The sequence below is a fragment of the Arachis ipaensis genome, chromosome B2, assembly GCF_059453495.1.
Source record: "Arachis ipaensis isolate K30076 ecotype BB chromosome B2, ASM5945349v1, whole genome shotgun sequence".
Taxonomy (NCBI): Eukaryota; Viridiplantae; Streptophyta; class Magnoliopsida; order Fabales; family Fabaceae; genus Arachis; species Arachis ipaensis.
Window position 1 is genome coordinate 83,540,422 of NC_142437.1, and position 18,271 is coordinate 83,558,692.

The following is an 18,271-nucleotide window of genomic DNA, read 5'->3' on the forward strand; positions in this document are numbered from 1 at the left end:
GCTCAGCTTTTGAGGAGGAAAGAACTTGGCTAAGAAAGCCGTGACCAGCTTATCCCAAGAGTTCAGGCTATCTTTGGGTTGAGAGTCCAACCACACTCTTGCTCTGTCTCTTACAGCAAAAGGGAAAAGCATGAGCCTGTAGACTTCAGGATCTACTCCATTAGTCTTAACAGTATCATAGATCTGCAAGAATTCAGTTAAGAACTGAAAAGGATCTTCAGATGGAAGTCCATAAAACTTGCAGTTCTGCTGCATCAGAGAAACTAGCTGAGGTTTCAGCTCAAAATTGTTTGCTCCAATGGTAGGAATGGAGATGCTTCTTCCATGTAAATTGGAATTAGGTGCAGTAAAGTCACCAAGCATTCTCCTTGCATTATTGTTGTTGGGTTCGGCTGCCATCTCCTTTACTTGTTCGAAATTTTCAATAAGGTTGTCTCTGGATTGTTGTAATTTAGCTTCTCTTAGTTTTCTCTTCAGAGTCCTTTCAGGTTCTGGATCAGCTTCAACAAGAATGCCTTTTTCTCTGTCCCTGCTCATAAGAAAGAGAAGAGAAAAAGAAAAGAAGAGGAATCCTCTATATCACAGTAAAGAGGTTCCTTATTGTTAGTAGAAGAAAAGAAGAAGAGAAAAATCTGAACTCAGAAAGAGAGAGAGAGAGGGTTCGGATTTTTGGTGGGTGGGGGAGAGATGTTAGTAGATGAATAAATAAATAGAATAAGATGAGAGAGGGAAAATTACGAAAATAATTTTTGAAAAAGAGTTAGTGATTTTTGAAAATAGTTTTTGAAAAAGGTTAGTAATTTTCGAAAATCAAAAATTAAAATAATTAGTTAGTTAAAAAGAATTTTTGAAAAAGAGGGAAGATATTTTCGAAAATTGGAGGAGAGAGTTAGTTAGGTAGTTTTGAAAAAGATAAGAAACAAACAAAAAGTTAGTTAGTTAGTTGAAACAAATTTGAAAATCAATTTTGAAATGATAAGAAGATAAGAAGTTAGAAAAGATATTTTGAAATCAAATTTTGAAAAAGATAAGATAAGAAGATATTTTTGAAAAGATATGATCGAAGTTAGTTTTGAAAAAGATTTGATTTTTAAAATCACAATTAATGACTTGATTCACAAGAAATCACAAGATATGATTCTATAACTTAAAGTTTGAATCTTTCTTAACAAGCAAGTAACAAACTTGAAATTTTTGAATCAAAACATTAATTGATGATGTTATTTTCGAAAATTATGTGAGAAAGATAAGAAAAAGATTTTTGAAAAATATTTTTAAAATTTTCGAAAATAACTAAGAAAAATGAAAAAGATTTGATTTTTGAAAAAGATTTTGAAAAAGATAAGTTTTTCAAATTGAAAATTTGATTTGACTCATAAAAATAACTGGATTTTTAAAAATTTTTGAGAAAGTCAAATCTAATTTTCGAAATTTTAAGAGAGAAAAAGGGAAAGATACTTTTTTTGATTTTTGAAATTTTTTATGATGAGAGAGAAAAACAGAAAAATGATGCAATGCATGAAATTTTTAGATTAAAACAATGAAAGCATGAAAGAATGCTATGAATGTCAAGATGAACACCAAGAACACTTTGAATGTCAAGATGAACACCAAGAACATATTTTTGAAAAATTTTTAATGCAAGGAAAACATGCAAGACACCAAACTTAGAATTCTTTAATGCTTAGACACTAAGAATTCAAGAATGCATATGAAAAACAAGAAAAGACACAAAACATGCAAATGCAAAGATCAAACAAGAAGACTTACCAAGAACAACTTGAAGATCATGAAGAACACTATGAATGCATGACTTTTTTCGAAAAATGCAAGATGCACATGCAATTGACACCAAACTTACAACATGACTCAAGACTCAAACAAGAACACAAAAAATATTTTTGATTTTTATGATTTTCTAATTTTTTTGTATTTTTTTCGAAAATTATTTGAAAAACAAAAATAAGGATTCCAAAATTTTTAATATGAATTCCAGGAATCTTATGCTCTTTAGTCTAAAGCTCCAATCAAAGGGTCAGGCATGGCTTAATAGCCAGCCAAGCTTTAGAATGGATTTACATCCATTGAGGTGATTAGTTGAAGACCAATCCCAAAGGATTTTGGGTATGGCTTTTCAGCCAGATAGAATTCAACATGTTACCATGAAACTCTAGAATTCATTCTTAAAAGTTTTGAAGCCATAGAATAATTTATTTTTTTGAAAACATTATTTTTATTATTAATTAATTTTTTTTTTCGAAAACAAAAGAAAAATTTTTGAAAACAAAACAAAAAGAAAATTACCTGATCTGAGCAACAAGATGAACCTTCAGTTGTCCAAACTCGAACAATCCCCGGCAACAGCGCCCAAAACTTGGTGCGCAGAAATTGTGATTACACTTTGATTATGTAAAATTCATCGCTCTTTCTTTCCCTGGTAATGGCGCCAAAAACATGATGCCAATACCATGGTTCACAACTTCGCACAACTAACCAGCAAGTGCACTGGGTCGTCCAAGTAATACCTTACGTGAGTAAGGGTCGAATCCCACGGAGATTGTTGGTATGAAGCAAGCTATGGTCACCTTGTAAATCTCAGTCAGGCGGATATAAAATAGTAATGGGGTTTTCGAAAATAATTAATAAAATAGTGATAGAAATACTTATGTAAATCATTGGTGAGAATTTCAGATAAGCGAATAGAGATGCTTTCGTTCCTCTGAACCTCTGCTTTCCTGCTATCTTCATCCAATCAGTCTTACTCCTTTCCATGGCTGGCTTTATGTAATGCATCACCATTGTCAATGGCTACTTTCGGTCTTCTCTCAGGAAAATAATCCAAATGCCCTATCACGGCACGGCTAATCGTCTGGAGGCATCACCCTTGTCAATGGTTACATCCTATCCTCTCAGTGAATATGGTCAATGCACCTTGTCACGGCACGACTATTCATCTGTCGGTTCTCGATCATGCTGGAATAGGATTTACTATCCTTTTTTGTCTGTCACTACGCCCAGCAATCGCGAGTTTGAAGCTCGTCACAGTCATTCAATCATTGAATCCTACTCGGAATACCACAGACAAGGTTTAGACTTTCCGGATTCTCTTGAATGCCACCATCATTCTAGCTTACACCACGAAGATTCTGATTAAGAGATCTAAGAGATACTCATTCAATCTAATGTAGAACGGAAGTGGTTGTCAGGCACGCGTTCATAGGGAATGATGATGATTGTCATGTTCATCACATTCAAGTTGAAGTGCGAATGAATATCTTAGAAGCGAAATAAGATGAGTTGAATAGAAAATAGTAGTACTTTGCATTAATCTTTGAGGAACAGCAGAGCTCCACACCTTAATCTATGGAGTGCAGAAACTCTACCGTTGGAAATACATAAGTGAAAGGTCCAGGCATGGCCGAGAGGCCAGCCCTCAAAACGTGATCAATAGTCTCCTAAGATGAACAATGGATTAAAACTGAGACCAAAGATGATTAATACAATAGTAAGAGGTCCTATTTATAATAAACTAGCTACTAGGGTTTACAGAAGTAAGTAATTGATGCATAAATCCACTTCCGGGGCCCACTTGGTGTGTGCTTGGGCTGAGCTTGAGTGTTGCACGTGTAGAGGTCCTTCTTGGAGTTGAACGCCAGCTTTTGTGCCAGTTTGGGTGTTGAACTCCACTTTGCAGCTTGTTTCTGGCGCTGGACGCCAGAATTGGGCAGAGGGCTGGTGTTGAACGCCAGTATGCGTCCTTTAAACTTGGGCAAAGTATGGACTATTATATATTGCTGGAAAGCCCTGGATGTCTACTTTCCAACGCAATTGGAAGCGCACCATGTTGTGTTCTGTAGCTCCAGAAAATCAACTTTGAGTGCAGGGAGGTCAGAATCCAACAGCATCAGCAGTCCTTCTTCAACCTTTGAATCTGATTTTTGCTCAAGTCCCTCAATTTCAGCCAGAAAATACCTGAAATCACAGAAAAACACACAAACTCATAGTAAAGTCCAGAAATGTGAATTTAACATAAAAACTAATGAAAACATCCCTAAAAGTAACTAGATTCTCCTAAAAACATACTAAAAACAATGCCAAAAAGCATATAAATTATCCGCTCATCACTAAGCCCAGGGATTAAGTTTGGTGTGGCCACCACCAAGAATCATCTTGCAGCCCAAGTCACCCAATTTGAAAGCACTTAATGCTTTGGGTAAAAACATGAATGTGGTTTAATGAGTTCAGAGGAATTGGAATCAAAATGAAATGAAAAGAATGATGTTACTCCACTCCTATGAACACATTAAATACACAATGATAAAACCAATTTATTGAGATGCCAAAGAATTAAGTTTGGTGTCCCAAGGGACACCCATCAGTTGCAATCCAATTCACTTTTGAGGAGAAGGAATGTGAAAGGGTTCTTTTGTCATTACTAATGGGTTCAATTTCATTTCAGGAGAGAAGATGGGGCCCACATGGTAAACAACTCACAAAGCAAGGAAGTCAAAGTGTACTTACACTTTGGAACTCAACATACGCAGAAGACACAGTGAGAAAAGAGTTGGCACCTCTTCCCACGCTAGGCGCCATTCCCCAAGTGGGAAAACATTTATTTTTTTTATTTCCCACCCTTCCCACCACAACATTCACCCATTATAAATTCTCACCTCACCATCTCCTATCCCACTTCAACAACCCCAATCACAATCGACAAACATACAACCCCTTCCTTTCTCTTTTCATCCTTTACCATCTCTTTCCCTACTTTCTTTCTTTTTTTTTTCTTGATTGGGACAATCAAGTCCTAAGTTTGGTGTTGGAGCAAAACCTTGTTTTGCTTGTTCTTTCTTGCAACTCCAATTCACTTTCAAACACACTCTCTCAAACTCATGGCACCACCAAAAAGCTCAGCCTCAAAGAAAAGAAAAGTCAAGGAACCAACCTCTGGGTCCTCAAGCTCCTTCAATGACTACAAGTTCCTCTCCGCATTCAACCAAAATCAATTTTATGGTTGGGTGAGTGAGAAGGAGATCATTCCAGAAGTTGGGTTCCAATTAGGGAGGAACGAGCACATTGAAATCAACATTGAGATCAACAATAGAGGTTGGTCACTTCTATGCAACCCACCAAGGAAAGTGGTAGAGAGCTTGGTGAGGGAATTCTATGCCAACGCAGTGCCTCAACCAGGGCAACACTATGGCTACATTAGCTATGAAAGGGGGAAGTCCATTGACTACAGTCCCTCTAGCATAGAAAGGATGCTCATGGTGAAGAGGACAAGCTCCACTCGGAGCTATGAAGAGAGAATGAAGCAGCAAGACCCTGGGCTTGATGAGATCCTAAATGAGATTTGTGTGATGCTTGTGCGTTGGATCAATGACAAGGATGGGGTACCTAATCAATTGAGGAGAAGAGATTTGAGCCCCCAAGCTAGAGGGTGGCTAGAATTTGTGAGGAGGTCCCTAATCCCCATATCCAACACTTTAGAGGTGACCAAGGAGAGAGCTGTACTCATCTACAGCATCATGAAAGGAGAGAACATCAACGTGGGGGAGATGATTGCCAACAACATCAATAAAGTGCTGAAAAGCACCAGTGACAACACAAGGTTGGCATTTTCCCAGCATTATACAGAGGCTATGTGATGAGGCTGGAGTTGAAAAGATTATTGATGAAGTGCTCGTGAAGCAAGACAAGTTCATAACTGCCAAAAAGATGGCCAAGGTGGTAGCCATGCACCCACTCCACAGGGCCAGAGAACAAAGAGCTCAGGCCCATGAACAACAACAACAACAAGAAGAGGAGGAGGCAGAAGAGCAACCTCAATTCCTGGCACTTCAACTACCACCACAATATCAATATCAACAATTTCCAGAGGGATTCAACTGGGAGCAACTACAAGGAGATGTACACCAAATGAAGGGAGATCTATACCACTTCAGGGAAGATGTCAATCAATTCAAGGAAACTCAACAACAACAATGGAGCCAAGTCAACCAAAACATCCAACAACTCCAAGGGAATTGGGAACATATGAGGAAGAAGCAACAAGAACAATTTGACTGGGGAGAGGTGCGAAGTGCACTGGACAAAATAGTAGAGCAAAGCAAATGGCAACAGAGGAACCTGGCTGAAGTCAGACATCTCTATGATGCCAGAACCATATCCAGGAGGCAGTATGACATTAACACACAAGCGAAGCTGAATCACTTGTGTAACACCGTGGCCGCTCTGAACCCAGGATACCCAACCTTCATGCAAGGAATGGAAGAACTAAGTGCAAGACAAGAAGAAATCCTAGCCAAACATAATGAGGATGAAAGGAATTACATGAGGAGGGCAGGATTTTGGAAACCCAAGGACATCAAAGCACAAGAAAGCTCCTCTAAACCAGATGAAGGTGGTTCTTCCCCCTCCAAGAAGAAGGACAAAGGGAAGGGGCCAATGAACTAAAGATGAAACTGCTCAAGGTTGTTGAGTCCCATGGTTGACACTCTCCAATTTCTGAATTCTTGTTTAAGCTTTTGCTTTATTTACTTTTTGAATAAATAATCATGCTAGGATAGTTTATGTTTTATGCATAGTTTTTAATTCCTATTTGAAGTCTTTATGAGTTCTTCTTTTCAAGAAAGAAAATGCCATGTATTTCAAGTCTTCATTCCAACAAAAATAAAAGTAGAGTTTGTCTCCATAAGAGTCACTGTGAGTTGTGCAAGAACAATGATAAAGACCAAGGCCAAGATGGATTATGAAACAAACTAAGATATAAGTGACCAAGTGTAAGACCTTGAATAAAAAAAAAAAGAAAATGAGTCATGGAAAAGCAACTAGTCCTAGAAGGTATAACTAGGGAAAGGTTAAGGGGTGTTCCTTGAATATCCATAGAACCAAAAGGTAGTAGGAAATAAAGACCCAAGGCTCTAAGCATCAACTACTGAGATAGAAAAAAAAACATTAAAAAGCTAAAAAAAAAATCTTAGTAGATGCTTGTGGTGAAGATGTGTCAAGAAGAGACCTGGACAAGTAAATTCTTAGGGGTGTCTCAACACCTAGTACCCTAAAACCAACTGGTTTGGGAGTGCTAATTGAAAGCTTAATTAAAGGGTTATCTTGAGACAAAATACTTAGAGTCGTGGTCAAGAAAGCAAAACAACCCTTACTACCTCAAGGTGACAATCAATAGAAAGGACCCCTAGAGCCTATACCTGAAAGAACCCTCAAGGATCCAAGAGTTTTTCATGACATTAAAACATTCATGCATGTGTTGAACACTTAGCCTTACTCTTAGTTGTATTGCAATCACTCAAAGCCAAGGCCTCAAGTTATAAATGTTTACTCACATTGATTTGCTTGGGACAAGCAAAACTTAAGTTTGGTGTTGTGATGACTTGCATCATCTATCCTTCTTTCTTGCATAAAGAAGATCATAAAAGAGCAAAAATCTCATTTTATCAGTATAATTCATGCATTATTTGATGAATATTATGGTACACTACTTTGAGATGAGTTGTGCTGAATTTCAGGTGAGAAAAGTGATAAACCCATATTTTATGATATATTTTGTGCTCAATTTAAGTGATTTATTCAATCCTTCACCCACTTATTTATGTGAAATTACATGGTTTTACTTTTCCCTTCCCTATTATGTGATATATGTGAAAAACATGTTTCCTATGCTTTAAAAATATTTATTTTAACTACCTTTTATTACCATTCGATGCCGTGATTTGTGTGTTAAGTATTTTCTGATCTCCTAAGGCAGGAATGATTTAAAGGATGGAAAGGAAACATACAAAAATGGAAGGAAAGCACAAAATGGAGTTTTTGAAGAAACTAGCAGCGACGCGAACGCATGGATGACGCGGCCGCATGCCTAGCGTGAAAAGGCAGTGACGCGAACGCGTGACTGACGCGGACGCGTGCCTTGAGCAGAACACAAATGACGCATACGCTTGACTGAAGTGAACGCGTGACAAGAAAAACTCCAGATGATGCAACCGCGTGACCCATGCGGACGCGTGACAGACGCCACGCATCAGAAACTGCAGAAAACGCCCCTAGCGATTTTTGAAACCCTTTTTGGCCCAGATCCAAGTCCAGAAAGCACAGATTAGAGGTTATAAAGTGGGGGAATACATCCATTCATAGGAAGGAGATCATTATTCACTTTTCATAGTTTAGTTGTAGTTTTTAGAGAGAGAGGTTCTCTCCTCTCTCTTAGGTTTTAGGATTAGGATTCCTCTTAAAGGATTTAGGATTTCAACTCTTCATCAGGTTCAATATTTCTTTTACTTTATATTTCTCTTTTACTTTTAGATACTTTAATGCTCTCATTTAATTACTTATGTTGCCAAATTGGCTTATGAACTCTTTATATTTTTGGATCGATTTCCTTTTATTAAATGCAATTGAGGTATTTCAGATTTATGATTCTTATTTAGCTTGTTTTTTATATTCTTGGCTTTAATTGATTAACTGAAGGCTCTTAAGCTATTAAACTTGTCGTGATTGTTAATTAATTTCTCTAATTTACTGGAATTCCACTAACTCTACTCTTTCCTTAGGAGTTGGCTAGGACTTGGGAATCTAACTAATTAGTCCACTTGACTTTCCCCTGCTTTTGTAAAGGTTAACTAAGTGGGGTTAAACTCAATTCTCATAAGAGTAACTAGGATAGGACTTCCGAATTTTCATACCTTGCCAAGAGTTTTATTAGATATTAATCTATTAATTCCTGCAATTTATTTTCCTTGTTCAAACCCTTCAAAACCCAAAAATACTGTTTTCCATAACTAATAATAAGAACACCTCCCTGCAATTCCTTGAGAAGACGACCTGAGATTTGAATACTTCGGTTTATAAATTCTATTGGGTTTGTTACTTGTGACAACCAAAACATTTGTAAGAAAGGACTTTTGTTGGTTTAGAAGCTATACCTGCAACGAGGATTTATCTGCGAATTTCTAGACCACAAAAAAGTTCTCTCTTCAAAATGGCGCCGTTGCCGGGGAACTGCAAACGTGTGCCTTATTATTGGTTATTGTAAATATTTTTTTTCTTTTACTTGTTTATTTGTTTTTGTTTTTCCCTTTTATTTCTATTAGCTACTATGAATTCTCACCCCTCTCGCTTTTAGTTTGGTTCTAAATCTGTTAAAAGGAATGGAAGCTATAACAGGAATGTGCATCAAGGTTTAAGCAATCGAAGATGGATGGAGCCAAGAGGCCCTGATCAACCCTTTAGGCAACAACACCCTCCAAGATATCATGGGCAAGGACCACTCTACAATGCATACCAAGCTGATAGATATGGTGGACCCCCTTGTAATTACCAACAAGCCCCACCCTGTGCTTATAGACCATCCTCTCAACGTAGCTTTGAACCACTACACTCACAAGTTCTTTTTTACCATTCACCACCGTATGACCCTTATCCACCACAATTCCAATCAATTACTCCCAAGAACCACCACATTCTTATTATGAGCCCTCTCTCCCAACCAATGAATCCTCATACCCACCCCAACCTCCAGTGAATGATAAACTTCGTGTTCTTCTTCAAGGGCAAGCGAAGATGCAAAGGGGCGTACTGGAACTCACTACTGCCTTAACTGAGGTAGTAAATATAATAGCTTCCCGACATCTGAGCACTCAAAGTACTCCCATGGCTACATGTGGAGAATCTAAAGAAGAGCGTAGCATGAAGGAGACACTAGAAACTTCGGTGGACAATGAGGAGCATGGCTTTGTATTGGAACAAGTGGAGGAAGCCATGATAGTTGTAGAGGAAGAAGTGGTTGAAGATTTAGGAGATGCTGAACCTCCATGGAAATCGAGAACTGTAAAGGATTCCGCTGAGAAGTTCGAAATTGATGCCAAGGAGGATAGTGCACAACCTCCGAAGCATTTACCTTGTGAAAAATTGGACAGAACAGACCAAGAAATTGATTCCATAGGCAGTGATGACCATGAATCAAGCTCTTCTAGTCATGAACTTACATCTGCAACTGAACTCTCTGAGCCTAAAGAACCTCATCCAAGTGAATATGAAGATGATGTCGAGGTAGATTTCTCTCAACCTCCAGCTTATGACTTGAGTGACGAAGAAGACATAGAAGACTTTGATCAGGATGCAGTTGTAGTTAAAAAATTTTACAAAGAAGTGGAGGAGTTCACAGAAGAATACAAGGGAGTGGAGCTTACCGAACCACTGGAAACATCTATCCCAAGGCCATTACCACCTAATACAAGCTTCAAGTGGGTACAATCCTTAACCTTTATCTTTACTTTTCCACTTGAATATGGTTTGCTTGAAATAGATGGCCAGCTTAGAGCTCTCTGCGGCTTTAAGAGTAAGAGGAAAATGGCTCGTGCTCAGAGCTGGTGTGCAAGATTCAATAAGGTTCCACGCTTCAATTCGAAGTACACGGATTGGTACCAAGTTCAATTGAATAAGTCTTAGAAGACGTTTGGTCATCTTGGTGAGAATACAATGTCTAAACCGCCCGGATGGAAGAATATAGATCAAGACAAAGGCGGATTTAAACACAAAGTTTGGGATCCTGAAAAATATTCTGACATTCGTCACCCCGGGAGCCTGAGAATCTGTTTGAAGCTGCTCAAAAGCTTCACATGCCTAGTTTGGGACCCCAGAGGCTGTTGGCATTCCAAACATTGGTGGAGATTTCTGGATGAATTTAAGCATAAGCCACCATAACAGGAAGCTCATCAAATGTCCAACTTAAGGACTTTAACTAAAAGTGCTAGGTGGGAGACAACCCACCATGGTATGGTCGTTTCTTTTTCAATTTTATTTCGTGTTGTTTGTTTTTTATTACATTATTTTCATTGAACTTGGATATTATTCATAGCATCTACATTAGCATTGCATACTGCATAATTGCATAATTGCATATAAAAAAAATGCACGCGACACGTAAGCGTCGCTGACGCGTCCGCATCACAAAGTGCATTAGAAAGAAAAGGAAAGTGAATAGAAAGTCACGCGAAAGCGTGGCTGGAGGCGTGCCTTTGGCACAAATTGTTCCACGCCACCGCATTGCTAACGCGTTTGCGTCAGTTGTGAAAAATACCTCCCACGCGTCCGCGTCACTCACGCGAACGCGTGATCTGGAAATCGGCGTAAAAATCCAACGCCCAGAAATCTGGGCTGGAATCGTGCGGCTAGTGTGCGTTTAGCACAAAACGGCCCACGCGTCCGCATCTCTGACACGAATGCATCACTTGCAAAACACTCATCCCACGCGAAAGCATGAGCGATGCGTCCGCGTCGCATGGATATTATGGCCCCCTAAATGAAGACAGAGAGTTGCGCTGAAACGACGCTGGAAGTGTGTGTCTAGCACAAATTTCAGCGATGCGGTCGCGTGCCTCACGCGACCACGTCATTCATCTTTTACCCAATCCACGCGATCGCGTGCCCCACGCGTACGCGTGGATTTGAATCCACTAACCCCAAGTCACGCGAACCCTAACCCCATCGCGCCCCCATACCCCCCCTTCTCCTCCCCTTCTCCTCCCCTTCTCTGCAACTCCCTCCTCTGAAGCCATCACCACCGCACCACCCCCAACCACCCAGACCCACCGCGACGCCCACCCCCCTCCTTCTTCCTTCTCCCCTCCTTCTCTTCCCTTCTCTTCTCTCCCCTCCGCCACTGCCCCCCATCGCGGCTAACCTCTGACTACCGCCTCCCACCACCGACCACCACCACAGCATCACCACCCTCGCCTCCCTTCCTCCTTACCCCCCTCTCCACCATTGACCCCAATCCGAAGCCCCTGCCACCGCCCCTGCTCCACCACCACGCCGCCGCAACACCACCACCATCTCTCTGCCCTCACCTCTGCTCTTACACATACCAGGTTCCGCCGAATGCTAATTTCTCTATCACTTGTAGTTATTTGCTTATTTTTCAGATTATGTTCGAATTAGGCTAGTTAGAGATGCATGTTTGTAGTGGATTCTAGGTGGTTAGGTAGCTAGGATGTGGTTAGTGAATTTAGGCCTGATAATTGTGCCGTTCTTGCTACTTGTTTCATCAATTTTCTCAATTCTAATTTTGCTATGATGTTCTCACTGTTCATGCTGCTGTTAAGACTGTTCTTTACTGTTCCTACTGTTTGTGTCTATTAGCAGCTTTATTTAATTCCTATGAACTATTTTCCTTACTGTTTATTTCCGGGATCATCCAATTTTAGCCGAAATGCTGCCCAATTTTCTGCAAATTGTTTTCATGAATTGAGTTTGGTAATTTACTATTTTGCCTTACTTGGCTACAACCAAACCAATTCATGCCTGCCCGGGCTAGCATTCTTATTCCTTTTGATGCCCTAGTTAATTACTTGCACTATTGATGATTTCATGTTAGTTTTGCAACTTTTCTATCCTTCTGAATTATCATCAATACACTGAAATTTTTGCTTGAATATGAGTTGATTATTCTTTAAATTTGTGAATTTATTGTTACCTAGGAAACATTTCTCAATGCCACTCACTTTAATTTCTTTTCTCCTAACTCACTGATTTCCACTTTCTAACCTCTTTTTCAATCCTAACCGATATAACTGTCAAACTTCTCTTTTTAGTTTTTGACTATTTTCTTTAACTTTCTAACTCAAGGCATGATTATTCTTTTTCCTAATTAACATGAATTCTAATTAGATTACATTTTAGATTGTGATTTTTCATCTCGAATTTCTAACTCAAATACAGTCCATAATGCATATATACTTAACTCATTTCATAACTCTACTGCTCTTTTGCCACTATGTGCTTATATTGTTATTATTCTATTTGCCTACTTGTTTTCCTGCTTTGTTCTTCAATTATACCCTGAAATTTCTGCTTTTCAGGATGTCTAACCCTCAGCGCAAAGGAAAAGGCAAAGCAACTACTGGCAAATGGAAAAGAGGCGAATCCTCTATGTCTATCCTGGACATCTTACATGATGACTCCTAGCGGGAAAAGCACTTTACCCCGCAGGAGAAGGCTGACTAGCTCTTCACTGCCAATGATCCAGTTAAATTTGCAAACAGATACTGTAAGCTGAAGTATCCAGTGTTTGCCACCTCCAGGAACCTGTACCTGGAGAGAATTCTGAAAATTCCAGAAGAACTACAACAATACACCTCTGGACAGATAAAACAGAGAGGTTGGTTCTTCTTGGAGAGAAACTTGATAGAGGTCAATGCTTCCTGGGTCAGAGAGTTTTACTGCAACTATTTCAAGACTACCCTGGATGCAGTGCACCTCAGAGGGAAACAGATTTTGGTCACTGAGGAAGCCATTGAGGACATCCTCCACCTTTAGCCTAAATCAGATCAGCCTGACGGCTAACAAAAGGCTGAAGAGGACATGCGCTTTATGAGATTTGACTGGGATGCTATCAAGCAGAGGATAGCCCTTGATCCTACTGTCCCATGGGTCATGGGAAAGAACACAGCAATGCCTAAGGGAATCAAGCTGATGTATCTGAATGATGAGGCTCGGCTCTAGCACCAGATCCTGAGCAACTTTGTTATGCCAAGCACTCATGAGACGGAGCTGCCCGCTGCTATGATCACCCTCATCTGGTGTGTGATGGAGGGTAAGGACCTGTATCTTCCACGATTCATCCGGTATTACATGGCCAGGGTCCATGTCAGAGGCACTCTCCCTTTCCCTTATCTGGTCACCCAGCTAGGCCGTCGAGCTGACGTGCCTTGGGAACTTGCTGATGAGAAGCCAGCTATTGCAGATTGCAAGAAGATCATTCCTCACAGCAAGAAGTTTCAGGCTTTAGGCTACAGACCCCCATTCCTCACCGCTTCTGATGAGACTGCCACACCTTCAGCTGCCCCTTCTTCATCTACTGCTGCACCAGCTACCACCACTGCACCTCCATCTGCCTCAGAGCCCGTTTACCACCTCGTGCACTGTCTATTTCAGGAGCTGGACCAGATGGAGCACCGCAACCGGCGGCGATATGAGAGATCTGAGCGTCGCAATAAGCAATGCTATGAGCACCTCAAGTTGATGATCCGATCTGGCGACGACATTCCCTCCGAGCCTGACACACCATTAGAGCCATCTGAGGAGGAGGCGGACGAGCATGAGGAGGAGACACACGCACAGAGAGAGGTTGAGCAGGCAGGACCAGAGCAGGCTGCACCACAGCATGTAGAGCCTCACAAGATTCAGGTCGCAGACCTAGAGATGCCTCTACAGTTAGCGCCTCCCCTGCAGCAGACAGACCCTCCTACACTCATCCAGTCTGCAGATCTTCCGGCCACCACAGAGACTCCAGCAGCCCACCCTTCCGGTGATGACACCCCTTCACACCCAGCTTGAGTGAGCATCAAGGACGATGCTATATTTTAAGTGTGGAGAGGTCGCCATCCCTGGCGTATCTTTTTGGTGAACCACTATAGACTCTTTATCTTATTTTGTTTATTTTTCTGTATTTTTAACTTTATTTTTATTTTTATTCTTCAGTACTTATACATTATTCTTTTGCTGTATTTCTACTTTATTTCTGCATTTTGCACTTTAGTTTATATCTTAGACATTTAGCTTAGTTTGCAATTCTAAACTTATTAGTTATAGAATATGTGGATTAATTAGTATAGTTTACCCCTTTAGCATATAATAGTTTAGTTTAATTGAAAATAAAAGGAGTAAACTAGAAACTTTAATAAATTAAAACAATCCACACACCTTGTATATATAGCATTACATGTTAGTTAGTTAACAACATCTCATCAAGGAGGAACACTAAGATTTTAAGGGCCACCCTAAGATTTACAATGAGAATAATAGGAACTCTTGAATTCTACTTGCATGACATGTATAACTGATATATGATGTTTGAGCTAGAGAATACACAGTCCGTGAGTTTTGAGCCTAATTGTATGGTTACATTCAAACCATAAATTTTATTCCTGTGTGTTTTACCCTTCTTTTTCATTCTGATGTTCTTTACTTTGTTTTAATCTATATGTCCAATATAGAATATAGATACATACCATGAGATGATTGAGGCCATCATTTGAATTTTTCCTCACTTATCCCAAATTAGCCTACCTCTTACATCATCCTTGTTAGCCCCTTGAGCTTTTTTAATCCCCTCTTGTTCTATAAACCACATTACTAGCCTTAAGCAGAAAAACAAAATAAAAATCCCAAGTTGAATCCTTGGTTAGCTTAAGATAGATATTGTGTACAATTTAAGAGTAGGGAATTTTATGGGAACTTGGGATGATAGAAACAAAGTAGGAATTTAAAAAGAATAAGTTGTTTCAAAAACAAAATTTGGGAAGCATGCTCATGTGAAATCAAAACAATTGAATTACCATGTGCATTGATAATAATAATAATAAAAAAATAAAAAATAATATATATATAAAAAAAATTTTTTAAAGGGGATACAAAAATTCTCCAGTTGCAAAATAAAAAGAATCAATGCACATGGGACAGAATTAAATCTAATGCATGAGTCTGCAATACAAAGTGGGAAAATTTGGGCAAATAGGTTAAGGAACTTTAATTTATATGAAATATGTATGTTGGGTGAGATCTTAGACTAATCAAGGATTCACTTATTAACTCACTTAGCCTTATACATATACCCTTACCTTTACCTTGGCCCCATTACAACCTTGAAATAGACCTCATGATTTTTGTATGTCTGTATTCCATATTTGTTGATTGGTTAGATGAAGAACAAAGTTATAGAAAGTAAGGATAGAAAAAGAATAGAGTGATTAACCCAATAAACACTGAGTTACTAGAGAGTAAACACAAAATCCAGTGAGGGTTCAATAGCTCATCACCATATATCTCTGCTTAATTGTTAAGTGTCTTGCAAGTTTGTGAAATATTTTTACCCATCTCAATTGTAAAAGTGCTTTAACATTATCTAAGATTTGGCTATGCATATATGATTCCTTGAGGATATGAATTAATTTAACAACATGTAAGTTTTATATACAAGTGAATAATAACTAGAATTGCATGATTCATTTAGGTAGTTTGTATTTAGAATATATTGCATTGCATGAAATTCCACCACTTTACCTTACTCTTTATCTTGAATTTAGCATGAGGACATGCTATTGTTTAAGTGTGGGGAGGTTGATAAACCAATATTTTATGATATATTTTGTGCTCAATTTAAGTGATTTATTCAATCCTTCACCCACTTATTCATGTGAAATTGTATGGTTTTACTTTCCCCTTCCCTATTATGTGATATATGTGAAAAACATGTTTCCTATGCTTTAAAAATATTTATTTTAATTACCTTTTATTACCATTCAATGCCGTGATTTGTGTGTTAAGTATTTTCAGATCTCCTAAGGCAGGAATGATTTAAAGGATGGAAAGGAAACATACAAAAATGGAAGGAAAGTACAAAATGAAGTTTTTGAAGAAACTGGCAGCGATGCGAACGCATGGACGACGCGGCCGCATGTCTAGCACGAAAAGGAAGTGACGCGAATGCGTGACTGACGCGGACGCGTGCCTTGAGCAGAACACAAATGACGCATACGCGTGACCGAAGCGAACGCGTGATAAGGAAAACTCCAGATGACGCGACCGCGTGACCCATGCGGACGCGTGACAGATGCCAAGCACCAGAAACTGCAGAAAATGCCCCCAGCGATTTCTGAAACCCTTTTTGGCCCAGATCCAAGTCCAGAAAGTACATATTAGAGGTTATAAAGTGGGAGAATGCATCCATTCATAGGAAGGAGATCATTATTCACTTTTCATAGTTTAGATGTAGTTTTTAGAGAGAGAGGTTCTCTCCTCTCTCTTAGGTTTTAGGATTAGGATTCCTCTTAAAGGATTTAGGATTTCAACTCTTCATCAGGTTCAATATTTCCTTTACTTTATATTTCTCTTTTACTTTCAGATACTTTAATGCTCTCATTTAATTACTTATGTTGCCAAATTGGCTTATGAACTCTTTATATTTTTGGATCAATTTCCTTTTATTAAATGCAATTGAGGTATTTCAGATTTATGATTCTTATTTAGCTTTTTTTTATATTCTTGGCTTTAATTGATTAACTGGAGGCCCTTGAGTTGTTAAACTTATCGTGATTGTTGATGTTGCATAAACTTGATATGCTACGATTTAGGAAATTGCACGATCGGCAAAATTCCTTCCGGCAAGTGCACCGGTTATCGTCAAGTAAAAACTCACAATAGAGTGAGGTCGAATCCCACAAGGATTGGTTGAGTGAGCAATTCGGATTAGAAGTATGTTCTAGTTGAGCGGAATCAAGATTTAGATGAGAATTGCGGAATGTAAAATTGCATGAATTAAAGAGCGAGAATCTAAATTGCTGAAATTAAAAGGGATGGGGTGATTGCATGAATTTAATTGCAGAATGTAAAGAGAAAGTGGTAAATCAGGAATGGGGAGTTCATTGGGTGTTAGGAGATATTGAGATCTCCGAATCAAAACAACTTTTATCCCTTCCTCAACCAATGCATTCATTGAATTTTGCTTGGCAATCTTATATGATTGGATCCCAATCCCTTGGCTCACCAATTCTCTCTAAAAACAAACAAATTCCCAATCCCTTGGTTTAAATGTTCATAAGAAGAGATGATGCTCGATCACTGATTATACCACACAGTTTCATGAACCACAATTTGGTAGGATTACATGTCACAATATCCATCCAAACCCCAATCCAATTCACTGTGAGAAAGCTTCTCTAGCATGAATCCTCCATTCCTTTCCCAAGGTTCCGAAGGATTCCAATTATGGGTAGTTTCTTTCCCAATACAACTACCCAATGAAATTAGATCGAGAAGCTTTCTAACAAAATTCAAGAGAAAAGATTGAAGAAGAAGATAAAACTATTATTGATTCATTGAATTACAATAGAGCTCCCTAACCCAATGAAAGGGGTTTAGTGAGTCATAGCTCTGAATTCAATTACAAAACTAAAAGAAAATGATCCAAAGTTCTCCATGTAAAGTTCCCCCAAAAGTCCCCTAACTAACTTAAATTCTATCCTATTTATACACTTTCTAAATTGAGCTCTTGTTGTGTTTCTTGGGCTTTGAGGCCTTTCCCTGATTTCCTTTTGCTTTGGGTTTATGGTCCATAATCCTGATGAGGCTGTGATCCAATCCTGTAATATTCATTGAGCAAACTTAGTGATAAACAAGTAATGACACAAGACTCAACAAATTGAAGCTCCAGACTTATCAATTCTTCAGGCCCAATCCCATAAACCATGATATTCAA

The 18,271-nt window shown here is 39.0% G+C and overlaps 1 pseudogene; it reads left to right on the forward strand.

Moving 5' to 3' along the window:
• Positions 1–6,036: 6,036 nt before the first annotated feature.
• On the forward strand, positions 6,037–10,719 carry LOC148574639 (uncharacterized; annotated as a pseudogene).
• Positions 10,720–18,271: the final 7,552 nt, after the last annotated feature.